Source organism: Loxodonta africana, chromosome 5 (assembly GCF_030014295.1).
Source record: "Loxodonta africana isolate mLoxAfr1 chromosome 5, mLoxAfr1.hap2, whole genome shotgun sequence".
Classification (NCBI taxonomy): Eukaryota; Metazoa; Chordata; class Mammalia; order Proboscidea; family Elephantidae; genus Loxodonta; species Loxodonta africana.
In genome coordinates this window covers 119,357,452-119,379,994 of record NC_087346.1, presented here as the reverse complement: position 1 = coordinate 119,379,994, position 22,543 = coordinate 119,357,452, and the positions used below count along the sequence as shown (strand labels likewise).

Here is a 22,543-nt window from a genome sequence, read left to right as displayed (position 1 = left end):
CAACACAGAACCACCATGAGGTACAGACCAGAAAGAAATGGGGGGGGGGAAGGCCCTAAAAAAACCCACTCTCTTTAGACAAAAGAAGGAGCCCTGGTAGCACAGTGGCTAAGCGCTCGGCTGCTAAGTAAAAGGTTGGTGATTCAAACTCAACAGCCCCTCCACAGGAAAAAGATGTGGCAGTCTGCTTCTGTAAAGATTTACAGCATTGGAAACCCTATGGGGCAGTTCTACTCTGTCCTATAGGACACTATGAGTTGGAATCGACTTGTTCGCAACGGGTTTGGTTTTGTTGGTTTTCTAGACAAAAGACCATGAAGAGGATGTCTCTGCATTTTTTTACTCTGACTGCCCTGCTCCAGGAAAACACCATAGAAGACACAACAGCCCCCTCCCCACCATGCTGCAGAGTCTGGGGGATGGAGCCCAATCAACCACCCTACTCTGCACTAAGTAAATATCAGCAAAGAACTTGTGCCCCTTTTCCTTTCTTCTGGTGCAACAGCAGCAGAGACTGTGGGACAGAGTCCTGTTGACTTCGCATTAAGTGAACACAAGCAGATATAGTGACTCTCCTTTTTTTTAATTTATTTTTTTAAGTTGTACTTTAGACGCAGGTTTACAGAACAAACTAGCTTCTCATTCAACAGTTAGTGCACATATTGTTTGATGACATTGGTTAACAACACCATGACATGTCAACACTCTCCCTTCTCGACCTTGGGTTCCCGATCACCAGCTTTCCTATCTCTTTCTGCCTTCTAGTCCTTGCTCCTGGGCTTGTGTGCCGTTTTAGTCTCTTTTTGTTTCTTGGGCCTGTCTAATCTTTGGCTAAAGGGTGAACCTCAAAAGTGACATCATTAGTGAGCTAAAACAGTGTCAGGGGGTGACACTCTTGGGGTTTCTCTGTGACTTTCCTTTTTACCCCCAAGTACTGTAGCTGCAGAGACCATGGGGTGGAACCTTGTTGACCATGTCCACCCTGCACTAAACAGCAAAGAGGCAGCATCCCCTCCCCCATACAAACTAGAGAGTTGGGAGAGGATTATGGAAAGGAGGGAGCAGAAGAAAGAGATCTTTTATATCTGAATATTAAGTCCTGGGATCATCCCTCAATAGTCCACGCACAAAACTAACTAGAGTCAACACAGCAAAACTTTAGAATTGAGCTCTGATGGAATACCACCTAGGTTTCAAAATGGCCTGTGAGCAGTACACCATAGGGCAGACCAGAATAGCACAGCAGAGGTGTTCAAAAATTAAACTAACATTGAAACCACAGCCCACAAAAGTGGGCCAGGGAGTGTGTTCTCTATACATAAAGGGTTGTCTGCCTGCTAAAATAGAAGATTTTCAAGTGATGAAAGAAAAAACTGTTCACCCAGAAAGATATCTTTTAAAAATATCATTTAGAAAAATAAAGAGCAGAAAAACAGAATTTATCACCAAGAGATTTCCTCTAAAAGAATTGCCAAAGGAAGTTCTTCAGACAGAAAGAAAATGATAACAGAAAGAAACCTGGACAATTAGGAATGAAGAAAGGGCGACATGAAGGGTAAATATTTGAATAAATATACTGGATTATTTCTCCTCTTGGTATTTAACATTATTTTTGAAAGTTAAAAGCAAAAACTATAATATTGTCTAGTGTGGTCTTCAAAGTCTGTAGAGATACTTAAGACAGCTATGTCAGAAATAAGGAACCCTAGTGATGCAGTGTTTAAGTGCTTGGCTGCTAACTGAAAGGTCAGCAGTTCAAACCCACCAGTTGCTCCATGGGAGAAAGATGTGGCAATCTGCTTCCGTAAAGATTACAGCCTTGGAAACACTAGGAGGAAGTTCTATTCTGTCCTATAAGGTCGCTATGAGTCAGAATCAACCTGATGGCACACAACAACATATCACAAATTGGGGAGAGTAAAAGGACCTAAACTGTAGTAAAGTTTCTATATTCCAGTTGAAGTGGTAAAATATTGATCTAGCAGACTGTGAGGACTAAGGTGCACCTGACTCAAGTCATTGCCTCATACGCATGTGAAAGCTGGACAAAGAATAAGGAAGACCAAAGAAGAATTGGTGCCTTTGAATTATGGTATTGGTGAAGAGTGTTAAATACACCATGGGCTGCCAGAAAAATGAACAAGTCTGTCTTGGAAGAAATACAGCCAGAGTGTTCCTTAGAAGCAAGGATGGCGAGACTGTCTCATGTACTTTAGATATGCTATCAGGAGGGATCCCTGGAGAAGGACTTCATTCTTGGTAAGGTAGAGGGTCAGCGAAAAAGAGGAAGGTCCTCATTGGGATGGATCGACACAATGGCTGCAACAATGGGCTCAAACACAGCAATGATTTTCAGCGTGGCACAGGACCTGGTAGTGTTGTGCACAGGGTTGTTAAGAGTTGAAATTGTCTAAGAAGACTGTGATAAGTTTATATGCATACAAACAGTAATCCCTAGAGCAACCACTAAAGAAATTATACAAAGAGATCTACTCAGAAACACTGTAGATAAATTAAGATGGGAGACGGAACACTGAAAAAACTAAGTAGCCCACAGGAAGGCAGGAATCAGGAAAAAGGGATAAAAAACAGAAAGAAAAAACAAAAACGGAAAAAGAAATGGCAGATCTAAATTCTAACGTATCAATAGCTATATTAAATGCAAACGGTCTAAGTATACCAATTAAAAGACGTGGATTCTTAGAATAGATTTCTCTTTTAAATGACCCAATACAGGCAGTTCCCAGATTATGAACAAGAGCCATTCCTAGCTGTGTCTTTAAGTTGAATTTGTAGGTTAAGTCAGAACAAGTGCATATGGCCCTTATGTAGCATTACTGTAGTGCAAGAAAAGGCTTGAAGTCTTTTCAATGATTTAAAAGCTGCACATGCAGCAAGTGAAGGTGACTGTGATGAAGAATTTTTTGTGAGTAGGGCTTGGTTTAATCGTTTCAAAATTAGGGCAAATTTACACAACCTTAAAGGGCAAGTAGAAATTGTCCTTAAATCGGACATTCATAAGCCGGGGGCTGCCTGTAGTATGTTGTCTACAAGTAACTGATTTCTGAAGAAAATGTAGGAGACCATCATTGTGACTTGTGAGTGGAAAGAGATTTCTTTAACAAGACTGAAAATGTGTATAAACCATATGGCAAAATTTTGATAGATTTGGCTGCATCAAAATTAATTTTTTTCAGTAGACAAGTGGAGCCCTCGTGGAGTAGTTGTTAAGAGCTCAGCAGCTAACCAAAAGGTCAGCAGTTCAAATTCACCAGCCACTCCTTGGAAACCCTGCGGGGCCGTTCTACTCTGTCCTATAGAGTCACTATGAGTCAGAACAGACTCAACAGCACCTAACAACAACCTATAAGAACAGTACAAACAATGCATGTAAATCAACATGGATAGATCTCAAAAACAGCGTAGAGTGATAAAAGTAGGAAACAACAATATTTATATGACAAATATTCATATAAATTAGATTAAAAAAAAAAGCCCTTGAGACGATTCCGACTCATAGCAACCCTATAGGAGAGAGTAGAACTGCCTCATACTGTTTCCAAGGAGCGCCTGGAGGATTTGAACTGCTGACCTTTTGGTTAGCAGCTGTACGCTTAACCACAATGCACCAGGGTTTCTGAATTAGATATACATGTGCATAAACAGCAGCACCACATATTTTATAAGAATGCATGCATATTTAAGTCACAAATCAAACACATTAGAGTAAGTGTCAATGGGAAGAGGAGAATGGGAATAGGAACTGAGGAAGTAGAGAAAAAAGAAAACAAGAGAGGTTTACATCTCATCTCAGAGCAGACAGCCTTCATTAGTCTATATACATTATTAATCCTATGCAGAAACGTTAGACTAGGAAACGTTTGAAAAAACTGTCTAGTTCAGTAACTGTCACAACATCACACACGGTTGTTGTTGTTAGCTGTCAACAAATTGCCCTGACTCACGGCAGCACTACACACAGCAAAATACTGCCAGGTTCTGTGCCATCTCCATGATCGGTTGCAGATCAGACCTCTGTGAGCCATAGGGTTTTCACTGGCTGATTTTCAGAAGTAGGCCACCATGTCTTTCCTCCTAGTTTCTCTTCGTTTAGATTTAGAAGCTCCGCTGAAATCTGTTCAGCATCATAGCAACATGCAAGCTTCCACTGACAGATGGGTGATGGTTGTGCGTGAGGTACATGGAGGGCAAGAATTCTACCGCTGAACCACCAATGCCGGCAGCACGCATTAACTATATACTCATGTTAGCTACCTTCCTTCACCACTACCTTGAAAACCCATGTAAGGCTACGTAACCCAGGCTAGCTTTGTTGGACTTCTTTCTTTCAATAACTAAAAGCTTCCAACCTTACTAATAAGTAAAACTTCCTTCTTATTAAAAGTAAAATGTTTGAGCAAAAGGCTGAGCTGAATATTGAAAATAACAAAGGAGTCATCTGGCTAATTTCTTTCAAAGGCCCCTTTTCCCTAACAAAGAATGGAGTGAAGCAATTGGATGTATTTGAGCTTTTAATTAGACCAAATGTAATACGCCAGTAAGCATTTTGCCTGCCAGGCGTCACAAAAGTCTCCACTACTGATTTTACAAGAATTTAATAATACATGGGAGGACAGCTTGGCTGGGATTAAACAGGAGATTACCATGGTAAATGAGAATGACAAAAAATCAAGGAGAAATACAACCTTATTGGAAGGTGTGGCAAGAATGGGAAACAAGTCTCCGAAATACAGGGTAATTTAGTCAGGGGCAGATCCAAGTTTTGTGGGCCCCGAAGTTTACCAATTTGGTGGAGAGAGCTCTTAAGAAAAAGAATATAAAAATATGAATTCAAAATCAGTAATGATCATGAATATTTAGAATGAGAAAAGACATTACAATAAACTACAATTTTTAAAAGCTAATAGATAAAATAAGCATTACAAAATCTAGAAAAATAGCATATCTTTTAATGAGTGGTCTGACCATCTCTACAACACATTTTCTACAGTTTTTGACTTCATAGTCCTTGATGATCTCTTTATATGACAGGAATTTCATATTTTTTTTTAGAGAGAGTAGAAAGACAAATCTATCTTTTCTCTAGCAGAACTGATTAAAATTTGTTTTTTATTATTAATAATTGGGTGCATAAAACATGAGTCCTCATACACAGATGTACTCACGTTTGTGGCACTCCTACAGATCTATGCTCTATAAATGCAGAAATTCTGACACAATCTATTTCATGTGATTCCCATTAAAAAATTAAAAAATAACAGAGGAAGGAGAGCCAGGAATAGGAGGAGGAAATGGAGTGTGTGGCTAATTGCCTCCATGAACAACTGCCTCATTTGCCACGAGACCAGAAGAACTGGATGATGCCTGGCTACCATCCATTACTGAACATTTTGATCAAAGATTCTATAGAAGAGTCCTGATGACAAGGTGGGAAATGAAGAACAGAACTTTAAATTCTTATGGACTCCAGACTTTCTGGAACTGAGGAGGCTAGAAGAACCTCTGAAACTATTGCCCTGAGATAATCTTTAAACCTTAAACCAAAAACATCCCCTCAAGTCTTCTTAAAACCGAATGATAGTTTAGCTTAACTAGTGAAAAATGTTTGCCTTACATGTTGTGCTCTCTTAAGAGCTATCTATATGGGATCAAATTGACAACAGCAACTGGATATATTAAATAGGAAATTTAGGGGTCAGTGAGTTTATGCTAATGAGGGAGGAACAACTCAGAAAAGGAGGGTGAGGACGGGTGCACAACTTGACAAATGTAGTCAGTGTCTCCAAATTGTACCTGTAGAAAATGTTGAATTGGTATGTGTTTTGCCATGTTTATTCCCAACAATAACAAAATAAATAAAATTAAAAAAGAATAAGAATTCACTTATAATTACATTTGTTGCAAAACTGAGTAGCTTCTTGACAGAAAAGAACTTTAGCTTGGACCAGGAACTGATGAGAATTGAGTTCTCTGCTTTTGATTTTACATGCCTGATGACTGGAAGAATTTTCTGTGGGTTAACTTCTGGCTCTGCACATTTCAAACCTGGTTTCCCTTCCACGGCCACATCCTCCTGGGCCCAAATGCAACAGGACATATTCCTACTGCGATATAACCTCTGGCCCTGTAACTTTGTGTCTTGATGCTGGTTAAGTCAGCACGGCAGGAGATAAATGTTTTTCTAGACACTATTCCCACCACATTCCCACACTGCAATGAGCTAGCAACAACTCAGCATGGAAGTGACGGTGAAACACATGAATATATCCTACTAAACTCAAAGTAAATATTGTGGATTGACTTGTGTACCCCTTGCCCCAAATACGTTTTGAACTCCTGGCTCCTGTGGCTGTGATCCTGTTTGGAAATAGGGGTTTTCTTTTGTTATGTTAACAAGGACTTGCCAGAGTAGGGTGGGTCCTAAACGTAATCACTTCTGAGTTATAAAAAGAGCAGAATAGCCAGAGACATACACAGGGGCAAGATTGATATCAAGGAAAGCCAAGGAATGCCAAGGTGCTTCTGGCAAGGAAGGACCCTGCTCTAGAGCTGAAACCCTGATTTGGACTTCTACCTCCAAAACTGTGAGACAATAAATTCCTATTGTTTAAAATCTCCCACTTGTGGTATTTTTTGTTATAGTAGCTCTAGGTAACTAAGACACTGACCGAAATTCCTAATGAGTATCCCCTTAACTGAATCCCCAAAGTGCCCATAGCTACTCTATGTCTATTTAACACTAGAACTCAGAAAAGAAGTAGACAGCAGTTGTGACCAATTGCAGTTGAAATATCCCACTTCTGCAAATTTTATGAAAACAAATGGCCAAGGCAGCACAGCACTGGGGCCCTTACCAGGACTTGGAAGGGCCTTTGCAAGCTTCATTTTCAAGCTTCAGCTTCATTTCCAAGCCAAACCCATTGCCGTCAAGCCAACTGGGACTCATAGCAACCCTATAGGACAGAGTAGAAATGCCCCATAGGGTTTCCAAGACTGTAATATTCTTTTTGTGTGTGTGCTTTAGATGAAGATTTACAGAGCAAATTATTTTCTCATTAAGCAATTAATACACATATTGTTTTGTGACTTTGGTTGCCAACCCGATGACTTGTCACCACTCTCCTCTTCTCAACCCTGGGTTCCCCATTATCAGCTTTCCTGTCCCCTCCTGTCTTCTAATCTTTGCCCCTGCGTTGATGTGCCCATTTAGCCTCGTTTTGTTGTATGGGCCTGTCATGGATTGAATTATGTCCCCCAAAAAATGTGTGTATGAACTTGGTTAGGCTATGATTTCCAGTGTTGTATGGTTGTCCTCCATTTTGTGATTGTAATTTTATGTTGAGAGGATTAGGGTGGGATTGTAACACCACCCTCACTCAAGAGATAAAAGGAAAGGGAAGCAAGCAGAGAGTGGGGGACCTCATACCACAAAGAAACACCAGGAGCAGAGCACGTCCTTTAGACTTGAGGTCCATGAGTGAAGAAGCTCCTCATCCAGGGGAACACTGATCAGAAGGCCAACAGAGAGAGAAAGCCTTCCCCTGGAGCCGATGCCCTGAATTTGGACTTATAACCTACTAGACTGTGAGAAAATAAATTTCTCTTTGTTAAAGCCATCCACTTGTGGTATTTCTGTTATGGCAGCACTAGATGACTAAGACAGGGCTTGTCTAATGTTTGGCTGGTGGGTGAACCTCAGGAGTGATTTCATTACTGAGTTTAAAGGGTGTCCAGGGGCCATACTCTCAGGGTTTCTCCAGTCTCTGTCAGGCCAGTAAATCTGGTCTTTTTTGTGAGTTAGAATTTTGTTCTACATTTTTCTCCAGCTCTGTCCAGGCCCCTCTATTGTGATCGATCCCTGTCAGAGCAGTCGGTGGTGGTAGCTGGGCACCATCTAGATGTGTTGGACTCAGTCTGACGGAGGCCGTGGTAGGTTATGTCCATTAGTCCTTTAGACTAATCTTTCCCTTGTGTCTTTGATTTTCTTCATTCTCCCTTGCTTCAGAGGGGGTGGAAACAGTGGAGTATCTTAGACCAAGGCTGTCATCTTTACAGATGAAGATCACCAAGTCTTTTCTCCAGCAAAGCAGCTCATGGGTTTCACCTTCATTAGCTTCAGGGAAAATCTACCTCTGAGTCTATTGGGCTGCAAACCTGTCTGACAATCAAACTCACCTGCAGACCCTCTTAAAGAAATATAGACCAAGGCCCTTGGGCAATTCTGATTCAATAGTGGAAAGGGAAGTGGTACTTTTGGAACCAAGTTGAGTGGGATAAAGTTGGTATGGAAGTGGGAGGGACGACAGGACAGAGGGAACTTACTGAACCTTCTGAAATCATTATCTTCAAGGCTGGTTCAGCAATCTGTGAATGGCCCCCCTCCTTTTAAAGTCTCCTGGTGTTTCAAGAAAAGGTGACCTGGGCCAACTTCTCCAACTCGGTATCACTGCTCTTACAGCCACAAACACACACATCTTGCTTCTTCTTCCTCCGCATTCCCATGCCCACTATTTTTAAAGAAGTCACTGACCATTTTTAAATAAGGTTATCTCGCACCTGAACCCCTGGTGGTGCGAGCAGTTAAGGCACTTGGCTGCTAACCAAAAGGTTGGAAGTCAAGTGGAACCAGAAGTGCCTTGGGAGAAAGGTCTGGTGATTTCTTCCAAAAAATCAGCCACTGAAAACTCTATGGAGCACAGTTCTGCTCTGACATACATGGGGTCACCATAAGTCAGAGACAACTGGATGGCAGCTGGCTCTCTCTCTCTCTCTTACACACACATCCCTTATGTTTTCCTCTCAGTTCCTACCACAAGGGTAAACTTTAAATGAGGAGTTAAATTCATCAACATTTGGAATCTTGGTCTGGCAACTTGGAAACTGGAAGTCTTTTGTCTTTTCCCTAAATGGAAGCAATGATACTTTTACGCACAGGTAAAAGATTAGATGCATATAATCCACCTGGGGTTCATAGGCAGGTCCTTAAATCCTAAGGATGATTTTCCTTCTAATATAATAAGCTTTTAACTGGTTGCACAACAGTTAAGTGTTTGGTTGCTAACCGAAAAGTTGGCTATTCAAACTCACCATTGGCTCTTCTGGAGAAAGACCTGGCAATCTGCTCGCATAAAGCTTACAGCCTAGAAAACCTTATGGGGCAGTTCTACTCTGTCTCAGGAGACTGTTACTGGTTGAAATCAACTCCATGGCACCTAACAACAACGTCTACACTGCCAGGATGGGCGGGGGGGGGGGGCGGTGGTAAGAGACTTGATATTCATAACTATGACCATGAGATCCCATTTGAATAATCAAATATCAACTAAATAATATTTTTAAAATAATAACAACTTTGATCATTAAATGTGTCTCTTTTCTTGACACCTCCGTTCCGACCACACAGGCTTCAGATCAGACTGCCTCTGTTTACATTCCTGGTTTGTGTCTTACTATTCTTGTGACCTCTGGCAAGTTATTTAATCTCTCTAAGGCTCAGCCCTAGTGGCACAGTAGGTAGGAGCTTGTTCGCTAACCAAAAGGTCAGCAACAGTTCGAACCCACCAGCTGCTCCTTGAAAACCCTGTGAAGCAGATCTACTCTGTCCTATAAGGTCTTTATGAGTTGGAATTGCCTGGACAGTAACAGGTTTGGTTTGAAAACCTCAGTTAGGAGCCCTGGTGACGCAGTGGTTAAGCACTTGGCTGCTAACCAAAAGGTCGGCAGTTCAAACCCGCAAGCTGCTCCATGGAAGAAAGATGTGGCAGTCCACCTCTGTAAAGATATACAGCCTCGGAGGAAACCCTGCAGGGCAGCATTACCCGACCTATAGCATCACTATGAGTAGGAATCGACTCAACAGCAATTGGTTTGGTTTTAAGCCTCAGTTGCCTGGTCTGTGAAACAGGAGCAGTTCCTATCTATCTGATAAGGTTGTTGTCAAGATTAGATGAAGTAATGTTTGTGAAAGATTTAGTGCAATGAATGGTTGTAGAACTTTGCTCAGTAAGTTGTAGCTATTATTTTCACTACATTCTTATTTGTGTTTTCAGAAGATCTAAGGAGGAAATGCAAATGAAAAGAAGAAAGGGACCCCAGAGTTGATGAGGCCACGGGGGAAAGAACATTCTCAAACACCGTTGATAGAAGGACAGATAAAGAGTTTGCAGAATTTTTTATAGTGTTTATCAAAGTTTTAAATATACATATCCAATTTCTAAGAATCTATTGCAGGCTGACCTAAACTAATTTGACTGGTCATCAGCTGTTAGGTTCTCTGGGTAAAATTTAATTGACTCCAGTTCATAGAGGTAGATGATAAAACCTTAATACCCACCAAGAATCACATACCTCAAGTGTGGATTCCTGATTAGCCAAAAACCAATTCTGACTCATACTGACCTTATAGAACAGAGTAGGACTGCCCCATAGGGCTTTCAAGGCTATAATCTTCATGAAAGCACACTGCCATATCTTCCTTCCTTGGAGCTGCTGGTGGGTTCAAACCACTAACCTTTTGGTTAGCAGCTAAGGGCTTAACCACTGGGCAACCAGTGATCCTCGATTTCTGATTTGTTCATCATAATTGGGTGCCAATGAGTTGATTCCAGTTCATAATGACCCTATAGGACAGAGTAGAAATGCTGACTAACTTCCCCAGGGTGTGGAAGGAAGATAAGCTTTCATGCTACAAATGCTCATGGTAGGAAAATTGACCTCCCCCCCGCCGCCGGGTTTCTCAACACCTCTTTCTAATATGCCTTCCTATACTGCAGAGCCCAGAAAGCTAAAAATTACATTTTCCAGACTCTCTCGCAGAGAAGAGATCCATATTTATGCCTATTCCAAAGAAAGGTGATCCAACCGAATGCAAAAATTATAGAACAATATCATACACAAGTAAAATTTTGCTGAAGATCACTCAAAAGCAGCTGCAGGAGTATATCAACAGGGAATTGCCAGAAATTCAAGCTGGATTCAGGAGAGGACATGGAATGAGGAGCATCATTGCTGATGTCAGATGGATCCTGGCTGATGGATCCCACCAGAAAGATGTTTACCTGTGTTTTATTGGCTATGCAAAGTCATTCGACTGTGTGGATCATAACAAATTATGGATAACATTGTAAAGAATGGAAATTCCAGAGCACTTAATTTTGCTTGTGAGGAACATGTACATAGGTCAAGAGGCAGTCATTTAAACAGAACAAGGGGATACTGCATGGTTTAAAGTCAGGAAAGGCGTGTAGCAGGGTTGTATCATTTCACCATACTTATTCAATCTGTGGAAACCCTGGTGGTATAGTGGTTAAGGGCTACTGCTGCTAACCAAAAGGTCGGCAGTTCAAATCCACCAGGCACTCCTTGAAAACTCTATGGGGCAGTTCTACTCTGTCCTATAGGCTCGCTAAGAGTTGGAATTGAATAGATGGCAATGGGTTTGGGTTTTTTTGGTATTCAATCTGTATGCTGGGCAAATAATCCAAGAAGCTGGACTATATGAAGAACAGGGCATCAGGACCGGAGCAAGACTCATTGACAACCTGCTCGATATGCAGATGATACAACCTTTCTTGCTGAAAGTGAAGAGGGCTTGAAGCACTTATTGATGATCAAAGACTACAGCCTTCAGTATGGGCTACACCTCAACATAAAGAAAACAAAAATCCTCAGAACTGGACCAATGAGCAACATAACGATAAATGGAGAAAAGATTGACATTGTCAAGGATTTGGTTTACTTGGCTAGACAATCAACAGCCACGGAAGCAGCAGCTGAGAAATCAAAAGAAGCATTGCATCGGGCAAATCTGCTGGAAAAGACCTCTCTAAAGTTTTAAACAGCAAAGATGTCACTTTAAGGACTAAGGTACACCAGACCAAGCCATGGTGTTTTCAATGTCTCATATGCATGCGAAAGCTCGGCAATGAATGTTGAAGACGGAAGAATTGATGCCTTTGAATTATGGTGTTGACAAAGAATATTGAATATACCACGAACTTCCAGAAGAACAAACAAATCTGTCTTGGAAGAAGTATAGCCAGAATGCTCCTTAGAAGCAAGGATGGCGAGACTACATCTCACGTACTTTGGACATGTTATATCAGGAGGCATCAGTCCCTAGAGAAAGACATCATGCTCGGTAAAGTAGAAGATCAGCAAAAAAGAGGAGGACCCTCAACGAAATGGATTGGCACAGTGGCTGCAACTGGGCAGCGTTTCCTTCTGCTGTACATAGGATTGCTATGAGTCAGAGCTGACTCAATGGTACCTAACAAAAACAACAACTTGCAGATAAGATTCAGGATAAGATTTGGGTTCTACCAAAGGAATGTCTGGAGCCCTGGTGGTGTAGTGGTTAATAGCTTTGCTGATAACCAGAAGGTCGGCAGCTTGAATCCACCAGCCGCCTTTTGGAAACCCCATGGGGCAGTTCTACTCTGTCCTGTACGGTCACTATGGCAATGGGTTTGGTTTTGGTTTTAAAGGAACATCTGCTTTGTAAAGTAGAGGGTCAGCAAAAAAGAGAAAGACCCTCGAAAAGATGGATTGACACAGTGGTTGCAACAATGAGCTTAAACATACCTTCTATTTGTGAGGATGGTGCAGGACCAGGCAATGTTTCCTTCTGTTATACATAGAGTAACTATGAGTCAAAGCCGACTCAATGGTACCTAGCAGCAGCAGCAACAACAAAGGAATGTTAGATGAGGGCCAAAATATCCCCTTTATTACTGAGAAAGGCTAAGGTGGAAGACATGCTTAGTGTGAGGGCCAGATGGGTTGCTAATTGAACCCCAGCATCAGGCCGACTTACCCGTCCAATCAGGGCAACACTGGATGGAGAGTGTCCTTCCACATGGGGCTGGGGAAAAGTAAAGGGATGACTGGTGACACAGTGTATAGAAACAGAGAGAGCTTTTGTTCCAGACAGCTCACTCCAGGAGAAGAAAAGGGAAAACCTGGGTGGAGCATGTCCAGTATTGTTCCCAAATTCGCCAACTAGGTTAAGCCACCTCCTTCATCTCCTAGAGGCACCTGGGCAGCACGAATGGTTTGCTCTCGACTACCAACCTAAAATGTTGGCAGTTCGAATTCACCCATGACACCACAGGAGAAAGGGCTGGCAATCTGCTTTCATGAAGATTACAGCCAAGAAAATCCTATGGAGCTCAGTTCTACTTTGTAACTCGTAGGGTCACCATGAATTGAAATCAGCTGCACAGCAATGGATTTGGTTTTCATTTCCTGGCTGCTGCAGGAAGTGAGAGAGAGAGAGAGGTCAAAACGTCACATTCCACATGAAGGAGACATCAAGGGGGATACCTGTTGGGGGGACATTTGCTGAAAAGGGGCAGAGAGGATGGTCACTGTTTACTCCATATACCCCTAGTGTTTTAAATTAATTTTTATAAAGATGTCATGAAATTTGTGTACGATTTGCATAATTAAAAAAGAAAGAAAAAATGCAGGAAAGGAAGTCAGGCAACCTCCACTTCTATGCAGGATGGAGTAGCCTACAGAAGATCAAAGTTTCTGCCAAGAAAAACTGGAAAATCTAGATACAATTAAAAAGATCTTTTCATGTGTATTTACAACAATGAGCAAAAAAAAAAAAAAAGAACAGTAGCTGCTGAGTCTGTTTATATAAAACCAAAAATCTCATGGGATTTGGTTCCTTGGTTTGGGGGTTTAAGGTCATGGTTTCATGGAATATTCCTGTTAATTGGCCTAATAACGTGTTCAGTGCTTCTGTTTTGCCTAGTAGTTTGTTGTGTAATGCCTGGGGTCTTAAAAGCTTACAAGCAGTCCTCCACGCAAGGACAATTGGTCTCTATTAGCCTGGAGCAACACAGGAAGGAGAGTCAGGAATAGGAGGAGGACGTGGAATGTGTGGCTAATTGCCTCCATGAACAACTGCCTCACTTGCCATGAAACCAGAAGAACTGGATGGTGCCTGTCTACTATTACTGAACATTTTGATCAAAGATTCTACAGAAGAACCCTGATCAAAAGGGGGAAAATGTAGAAACAGAATTTCAAATTCTCATGGACTCCAGACTTTCTGGAACCATGGAGGCCAGATAAGCCTCTGAAATTATTGCCCTGAGAAAATCTTTAAATCTTAAACTAAAAATACAGTTTATTTAACTAGTAAAATATGTCTGCCTTGAGCATTATGCTCTTTTAAGAACTGTCTGTGAGAGTAAGTCAAAAAGCATTGCTACTTAGTTTCCAGTGTATACATGCATGGCTTTATTCCAAACAAAACATGTTTAAACGTGTCACTGTGATCAGTGGATGGCTGCAGACAAGTTCTGTTAGTAATAAGCTTGTCTTAGACTCATTACGGTGCCTTCAAAAAAAAGGATACTTTTTGTGCCATGGAAAAAAACAATTTTTGAGGTCAGGGCTAATGTCAAATTTTTAACTCAAGTGGACATCCTCCCAAATCATTGAAGCTTTGCAACAAGTTTATGGGAATGCTGCCCCACATAAAACAACAGTTTTTAGATGGATCGAGCATTTTAAGGAAGGTCAGGAAGACCTTCAAAAATGAGCCAAGAGAAGGAAGACCACTCAGGAGGTTATAATGAAATCCTGGTGGTGTAGTGCTTAAGTGCTAAGGCTGCTAACCAAGAGGGAGAAGGTTATGGCTACTGTTTTTAGGGATTCCAAAGGTGTAATCTTGATAGATTTTCTCAAAGGACACAGGACAATCACGGGAGCTTATTATGAAGAAGTTTTAAGAAAACTGAAAGCCGCATTGCTGAAAAAGGCCAGGAAAGTTTCACCAAGGAATTTTTTTTCCCTCATGACAATGCACCTGCTCATTCTTCGAGAGCAGCAAGAGCTGTCCTACAAGAATTTCATTGGGAAACCTTACCCTAACCACTCTACAGCCCTGATCTTGCCCCATTCAGACTTCTTTTTGTCCCCAAAACTCAAAGAACATTTAAAAGGAACACGATTAGAGTCCCTCGAGGATGCGAAAACTGCCGCTTTGACGAGGCGTAAATCCAAGAGCGCGCAATTCTTTTGGAAAAGGTTATAGAGATGGAAATGTCGCCTTCAGATATGTGTAGACCTAGATAGAGGATATGTTGAGAAGTAATAACTTCACATTTTGATATTTTTGTTTTAATAAAGATTTCTATGATTTTGTAGCAATATTTTTTAACGTACCCTCGTATATGGGATCCAATCAACAACAGTAATTCGAAAGATTAGATAAGAACCTTAGGGAGCAGTGAGTTTATGTTAAGGGAAGGTGAGAACAGTGGCACAACTTGAAGAAAGTAGTCAATGTCACTGAGTTGTACAGGTACAAACAGTTGAAATGGTGTATGTTTTGCTGTGTGCATTCTCAACAACAACAAAACAAATTTTTAAAAACCTTTTAAAACCATCAGTGGACTGAATGCAGTACTAAGGATTAGAAGGGGCTTGAAGGGGCCTATTGTGAAGGAGGAAGAACTGCAGAGAAGCCAGCTGCTGATTGGCTGTCACTTTTTCCCTGGGGGCTTCTCATCCTGTGAGCCTCAAGGGAAGCCACTTCGTCAGGGGACCCTGTCTAAGGCTGCTCTCCTCCTTTATTTCCTGTCACAACTGCCTTAGGGTACAATGCAATTTGTAATTAAGTGTCTGTTTGATTTTGTTTTCATCTGTCTCTCCCCTTCTAGACTGTAAAGTCCATGTAGAGTCTGGCTGCCTGGTTCACTGTTGTATTCCTAGTTTCCAGCATGTGCTTGGCAAACAGTAGATACTTAGTGTCCCATGGATTGAATTATGTCCCCCCCAAAAATGTGTGTATCAATTTGGCTGGGCCAAGATTCCCGGTATTGTGTGATTTTCCAATATGCTGTAAATCCTGCCTTTATGGTGTTAATGAGGGAGGTTGGGCAGCAGTTGTGTTAGTGAGGCAGGACTCAATCTACAAGATTGGATTGTGTCTTGAGGCAATCTCTTGAGATATAAAAGAGAGAAGCCAGTAGTGGGACAGGGGGACCTCATACCACCACAAAAAGAAACAGTACCAGGAGCAGAGTGCGACCTTTGGACTCAGGGTCCCTGCTCAAGAAGCTCCTAGTTCGAGGGAAGATTGATGAGAGATTGATGAGGAGGCCAACAGAGGCATGCCCTGAATTTGGACTTTTAGCCTACTTTACTATGAAGAAGTAAATTTCTTTTTGTTAAAGCCCATCCACTTGTGGTATTTTTGTTATAGCAGCACTAGATGACTAAGACACTTAGTAAATCTTTGTTGAATTGAATTGAGTCCAGCCAAGCCCAGTCAAATTGAATCAAATCAAATAGAAACAGTGAATGCCCTCTAACCCTTTCCAATTTACCAAATTTTAGAGGCACCTTCTCCCTTGGGGTTTCCCTGGGTGGTGCAAATGGTAACTGAAAAGTTGGAGGTTCAAGTCCACCCAGAGGTGTCTAGAAGAAAGGCCTGGTGATCTACTTCTAAAAAATCAGTCCTTAAAAACCCTATAGAAACAATCTAAACATCCATCAACAGATGAATGAATCAACAAAATGTGGTATATACACACAATGGAGTATTACTCAGCCAGAAAGAGAAATGAAGTCCTGATACATGCTACAACATGGATGAACCTTGAAAACATGCTGAGTGAAATAAGTTAGCCACAAAAGGACAAATATCATATGATACCACTTAAATGAAATAGACAAATACATAGAAATCAATGCTTATTATTAGTTACCAGGGTTAGGAGGGAGATGGAAAGGGGGAGTTATTGCTTATTAATGGTGATAGAATACAGGTATTTCCTGACTTACGACATATTTGAGTTACAACAAATGGTACTTGCAACATCAGTTTTTTTTTTTTACATCTCATTATTAGTAATATGTACTACATACAATGTTGCAGTGCATAATTTGCTTATGTTATCATTCTCAAATATAATATTCCCAAGCCCAAAGACAAAGATGAGATTTATAAAGATACTGATAATGTTATTGTTAATAGGTCATCGAGTCGGTTCCAACTCATAGCAAGCCTGTGCACAACAGAATGAAACACTCCCAGGTCCTGCACCACCCTCACAATTGTTGCTTTGTTTAAGCCCATTGTTGCAGACACCGTGTCAATCCATCTCATTGAGGGTCTTCCTCTTTTTCCGCTGACCCTCTACTTTACCAAGCATGATGTCCTTCTTCCGGGACTGATCCCTCCTGATAACATGTTCAAAGTATGTGAGACGTAGTCTTACCTTCCTTGCTTCTAAGGAGCATTCTGGTTGTACTTCTTCCAAGACAGATTTCTTTGTTCTTTTGGTAGTCCATGGTATATGCAATATTCTTTGCCAACACCACAATTCAAAGGAGTCAATTCTTCTGCAGTCTTCCTTATTCATTGTCCAGCTTTCACATGCATATGAGGCGATTGAAAACACCATGGCTTGGGTCAGGCACTCCTTAGTCCTCAAGTTGAGGTCTTTGCTTTTCAAAACTTTTAAAGTGGTCTTTTGCAGCCGAATTGCCCAACGCAATGAGTCGTTTGATTTCTTGACTGCTGCTTCCATGGTTGTTGATTGTGGATCCAAGTAAAATGAAATCCTTGACAGCTTCAATTTTTTCTCCATTTATCATGATGTTGCTTATTGGTCTAGTTGTGAAGATTTTTGTTCCTTCATGTTGAGGTGTAATCCATACTGAAGGCTGTAGTCTTTGATATTCATCAGTAAGTGCTTCAAATCCTCTTCACTTTCAGCAAGCAATGTTGTGTCATCTGCATAACACAGGTTGTTAATGAGTCTTCCTCATTATGAAACGAAACCTAAAAACTAAAAAAAAAGAGGTATTTGACTTACATCAGAACCAGTTTAGGATGTTTTTAGGTTCTACTCCAATACCTCTATGGTTTGAAAGTAGGTGGGGTTGAGAGTCTTTTCATTAACTCTCTAAACCCCCAAATCCCACCAAGCCAACACCCCTTGGGGCCCTAAGTCCTTCTCTCTCTAAGTGCATAAGGTCCTGAGGCTCTAACAGAAAGAGTCTGAGAACTCCCACTGTGAAGCCCTGTCAGGCATCCAGTTTTGTTTAACTCAACCCATTTCACAATCTCTCCAAAGCCCTGTAAATTCTTGTTATGGATTGAACTGTATCCCCCCAAAATGTGTATCAAACTTGGCTAGGCCATGATTTCCAGTATTGTGTGGTTGCCCACCATTTTGTGATCAATGTGATTATCCTGTGTGTTGTACATCCTAATCTCTATGATGTTGAGGCAGGATTAGAAACAGTTATGTTAATGAGGCAGGACTCAATTACAGAATTTGATTGTATCTTGAGTCAATCTCTTCTGAGATTTAAAAGAGAGAATTGGGCAGAGAGGAGAGAGACCTCACTACCACCAAGCAAGAAGAGCCAGAAGCAGATCATGTCATTTGGACTCAGGGTCCCTGTGGTGAGAAGCTCCTAGACCCAGGGGAGGATTGATGATAAGGACCTGCCTCCAGAGCTGAAGAGAGAGAAAGACTTCCTCTGGAGCTCGTGCCTTGAATTTGGACTTCTAGAGAATTCAGAATTAGAGAATTCTTCTAAACTGTGAGAGAATAAACTTCTGTTTATTAAAGCCATCCACTTGTGGTATTTCTGTTATAGCAGCAGTAGATAATTAAGACAGTTCACCAGGTCCAACTGCTCTCAAACACCTACCTGAAGGTTCTAAAACCAGGCTTGTCTACCTTCACTCTATAAGCCTTTGGGTACCACCTCCCCATTCTCATGAGCTCTAGTCTTCCGCTCCCTCCAGGGGTTCTACAAAGTCCTTGTTCATGGTCCATGAATAGAGGCTGCTGATAGGAAAAAACTACATGGTATCTATTTAAGTCCTCAACTGAGGAGTGCTTTAAAAGTATGTTTCTAAATGTAGCTTGATGTTCTTGAATGTTTGTTGTTGTTAGGTGCCTTGAGTTCATTCTGACTCAGCGATCCCGTATGACAGAGTAGAACTGCCCCACAGGGATTTCTAGGCTTTAATTTTTATGAGAGCAGGTCACAAGCCTTTTTTACCGTAGAGATATTGGGTGGGTTCAAACCACTAATCTTTCAGATAACAACTAATTACTTAAGGGTTGAGCCACCTCAAACATTTTTCCTGTATATTTTAAGAACTCCTTTCTTTTCCTTTCCAAGTATAAAAAGCCCAAGACTAGAGCCAGGAAAACTGGATTCTAGTCCTGGTTCTGCTGCTATATGATCTAGGGCCATCAGTTTTCTGATGGGACCCTGACTCATTTGCTTTTGGGTTGGCCCTTTCATGTTCCTGGTAGGGAATTTGATTTTCTTCTGAGCTGGCCAAAGCAGCCATGCTCAGGGAAACCAACCTACACGGTCCACATTTATAGGAGACTGAGGTATAAATGCTGTGCCAAGTAACTAAATTGCCGTGAGAGGTACATCTGCATTGACCACCCACCCAGGATCAGTGAGAGCAATCAAAAAAATAGCTCTATTCCATTTAACTAGCTGTGTTGGGTACTCGAACAAGTTACTTAATCTCTCGAAGCCTTAAATTTTGGAGTTGTTGGAGGGGTAGTGTGTGCTGCGAAGTCGATCCGACTCGTAGCTACCCTATTAGACAAAGTAGAACTGCCCCATAGGGTTTCCTAGGCTCTAATCTTTATGGGAACAGATCACCAGGTCTTTTCTTCCTCCGAGCCACTGCTGAATTCAAGCCACCAACTTTTTGGTGGAAACCCTGGTGGCTAAGTGGTTAAGAACTACAGCTGCTAACCAAAAGGTCGGGAGTTTGAATCCACCAGGCACGTCTTGGAAAGCCTATGGGGCAGTTCTATTCTGTCCTATAGGGTCACTATAAGTCGAAATCGACTCTACAGTAATAGGGTACCTTTTGCTTAGCAGCCAAGCACTTAACCATTGTACCACCAGGGGTCCTGGAGGGACAGTACGTGTACGCCATAGGTTTTTTTGTGAGGAATAATTGGGCTATTAGGTGTAGAGTGGAAACCCTGGTGGCGTACTAGTTAAGACTTACGGCTGCGAACAAAAAGATCAGCAGTTCGAATCCACCAGGCGCTCCTTGGAAACCTTATGGGGCAGTTCTACTCTGTCCTATAGGGTCGCTATGAGTTGGAATCTACTTGATGGCAACGGGTTTGATTTCATTTTTTGGAGGTATAGAGTCCTTAGAAGAGCTAAGGGCACAGGGGATGCCTCTATAGGTACTAAAATGAAAACTTATTTATTTTATTTAATAATTGATTATGATGATTTGTTTCTTGTTTAATCATTTTAAAAACACTTTTACTCATTTATTATGATACATGTTGCCCCAGGCATAGAAAGGCCTAAAGAGCTTTCTCCAGCCCACCAAAGGCTCATACCTCTTCCCACTAAATCTTGGGCCCTCTGTGAGGCTGGGGCTGAGGCTCCCATTCCCCCTTCCCATGTGAGACTCCATGTCGTCCACACACTTCAGTTGTCACATCAAGACTTCAAACACTCAGGTTAAGTCAACTGATTAGGTTATACCTGTCTTTGTTTACACTTGGTCCCAGATTATACTCTGAGGCCTCTGGGGTTAGGAGCCAGGCTTTCTCTTATCTGTAATTCCCCACTGTTCGGCACAGTGTCTATAGGCTACCATGGAAATGCCTGGGTTTGGTTTCATGAATGCCTGGATCTGGTTTGGTATTTTGAGTCTCCTATAAAAAAAAAAAAAAAAGTTTTTTTTTTTTTTTTTTTTTTTTTTTTTATACCCTATACCCTATCTTGGAAACCCTGGTTGTGTAGTGGTTAAGGGCTACAGCTACTAGCCAAAATGTTGGCAGTCCGAATACACCAGGCGCTCCTTGGAAACCCTGTGAGGCAGTTCTACTCTGTCCTATAAGGTCGCCATGAGTCAGAGTCGACTCGATGGCAACGAGTTTGGTTTTGGTTTTTATACCCCATCTTGAGTGTGGGCTACACCAGAAGATGACCCATTGACTACTTTTTTCCTAGTTTCTTGGTGGGTGACATTTTCCTGACCTCTTTTCCAGAATCTAGGAGAAATTTCCCAAAGTCCCATGCTTAGAAAAGGCCCTTGTCCAGAAGGAGTTTATACCTAAGAGGAGTCTTTCCTTTCTCCAAACCCTTATCAAATCATTTTAGTCTTCCAGGGTAATAAAGGCCTCTCCCACTGTGTTTGCTTATTTGTGTCATTTTATGTAACAGTTCACTTAAAACCTCAGTCTAAAAATGGGAATTGCAAGCAAAATGGAGTAGATATTTTTATTTAAGTCTATCTCCTGGGGCCCTCAAAAGAAGTAAGGCTGTTCAAGAAATTTTCCAAATGGAGTCGCCAGCAGTACAGAACCGTTGAGACTTGTGTAGGTGCTCAATCTCAGCAGTTGTTAGCTGCCGTCGAGTCAATTTCCAATGGGGACCCCAGGTGTGCAGAGTAGAACTGCTCCATAAGATTTTCAAGGATGTGGCCTTTCAGAAGCAGATTGCCAGGGCTGTCTTCTAATGCACTTCCTGGTGGGTTCAAACTGCCAACTTTTTGGCTAGTAGTTCAGTGCTTAATCATTTGCGCCACCCAGGGACCCCCTCGAGTCCACAGGGGCTTTTATGTGTTTGCAGATTTGCCTCTGCTTGGCCTGTGAGTTCCTTGTGGGCAAAATCTACATTTTAATCCTGGCTGCCATCAGGGACCCAGCCCAGTGTCCTCAGGACAAAGAGGAAGGTGCTCTTACTGCTCCACTTATTGCAGATGAGGAAGCCGAGGGGCAGAGGGGTTAAGTCATGTCACCAAGGTCACGCAGCTTGAGAGTGGTGGCACCAGGACTCACACAGCCCACAGTCTTAGCCATTAAGGGAAAGCTGTGGAATGTCACTGCGTGGCCAGTAAGTCCTCAGTAAATGTAAGCTATTATTATTGTTGTGTTGTTGCTGTTATTTAACAGCTGAGAAAGCGAGGCACAGAGAACCTGTGTTCCAAGGGCTACTCCACAGCAGGACAGGAATGACCAGGGCCTCCGTGTCCAGACCTGAGGCACCAGGCCCCTGGCTTGTTCCCCAGCCTTGCTTTCTCTGAGGCCAGTCCTGGGCAGCCACACCCAGAGTTCTTACCACACACTGGAGATCTTGCCACCCCGGGAGATCTCGCCACACCCTGACCGCTCCCAGAAGGTAAACAGGGCCACCAGAGAAGGGCTGCATTGTTGCATCTGTAGTCTTGGCCCTGGAGGCCTGGACAAGGAGCACTTTGGCTTCTAAATGCCACAAATCAATGAACAGTAAAAGTCAGAATGGAGGCCCTCTTGAACTTCAGCTGACCTCAACTCCAAGCCAGTCAGTCCTGAGGATAAGTGCCCAGGGGCCCGATTCCAGGAGAGAACACTTCCGCATGGCATCTACTCGCTGCCTTGAAGGAGGGAGCTTGCGTGGGGGTGGACGTGTAGGGAGGGCGTCATGTTCTCTGCGGAGAGGCAGGAAGCTTGCCAGTGTCACCCAGAGGAGAAAACTCAGCCGTGCTGCCAGT

At 42.1% G+C, this 22,543-nt stretch overlaps 1 protein-coding gene across 11 annotated transcripts in view; it reads right to left on the bottom strand.

Moving 5' to 3' along the window:
- Positions 1 to 22,543, bottom strand: part of TLR1 (toll like receptor 1) — a 125,558-nt gene that overhangs the window by 18,062 nt on the left and 84,953 nt on the right. For 7 of the 11 annotated variants that reach the window (XM_064285943.1, XM_064285946.1, XM_064285948.1 and 4 more), the window contains one exon: positions 15,341 to 17,837. The exons of 1 other annotated variant lie outside the window; for it this stretch is intronic. The gene's annotated coding sequence lies outside the window, so the exon portion shown is untranslated. Of the gene's footprint in view, positions 1 to 15,340; positions 17,838 to 20,550; positions 22,536 to 22,543 lie in introns of those variants that run through there. 3 more of the 11 variants (XM_064285947.1, XM_064285945.1, XM_064285950.1) reach the window with 3 other exon arrangements.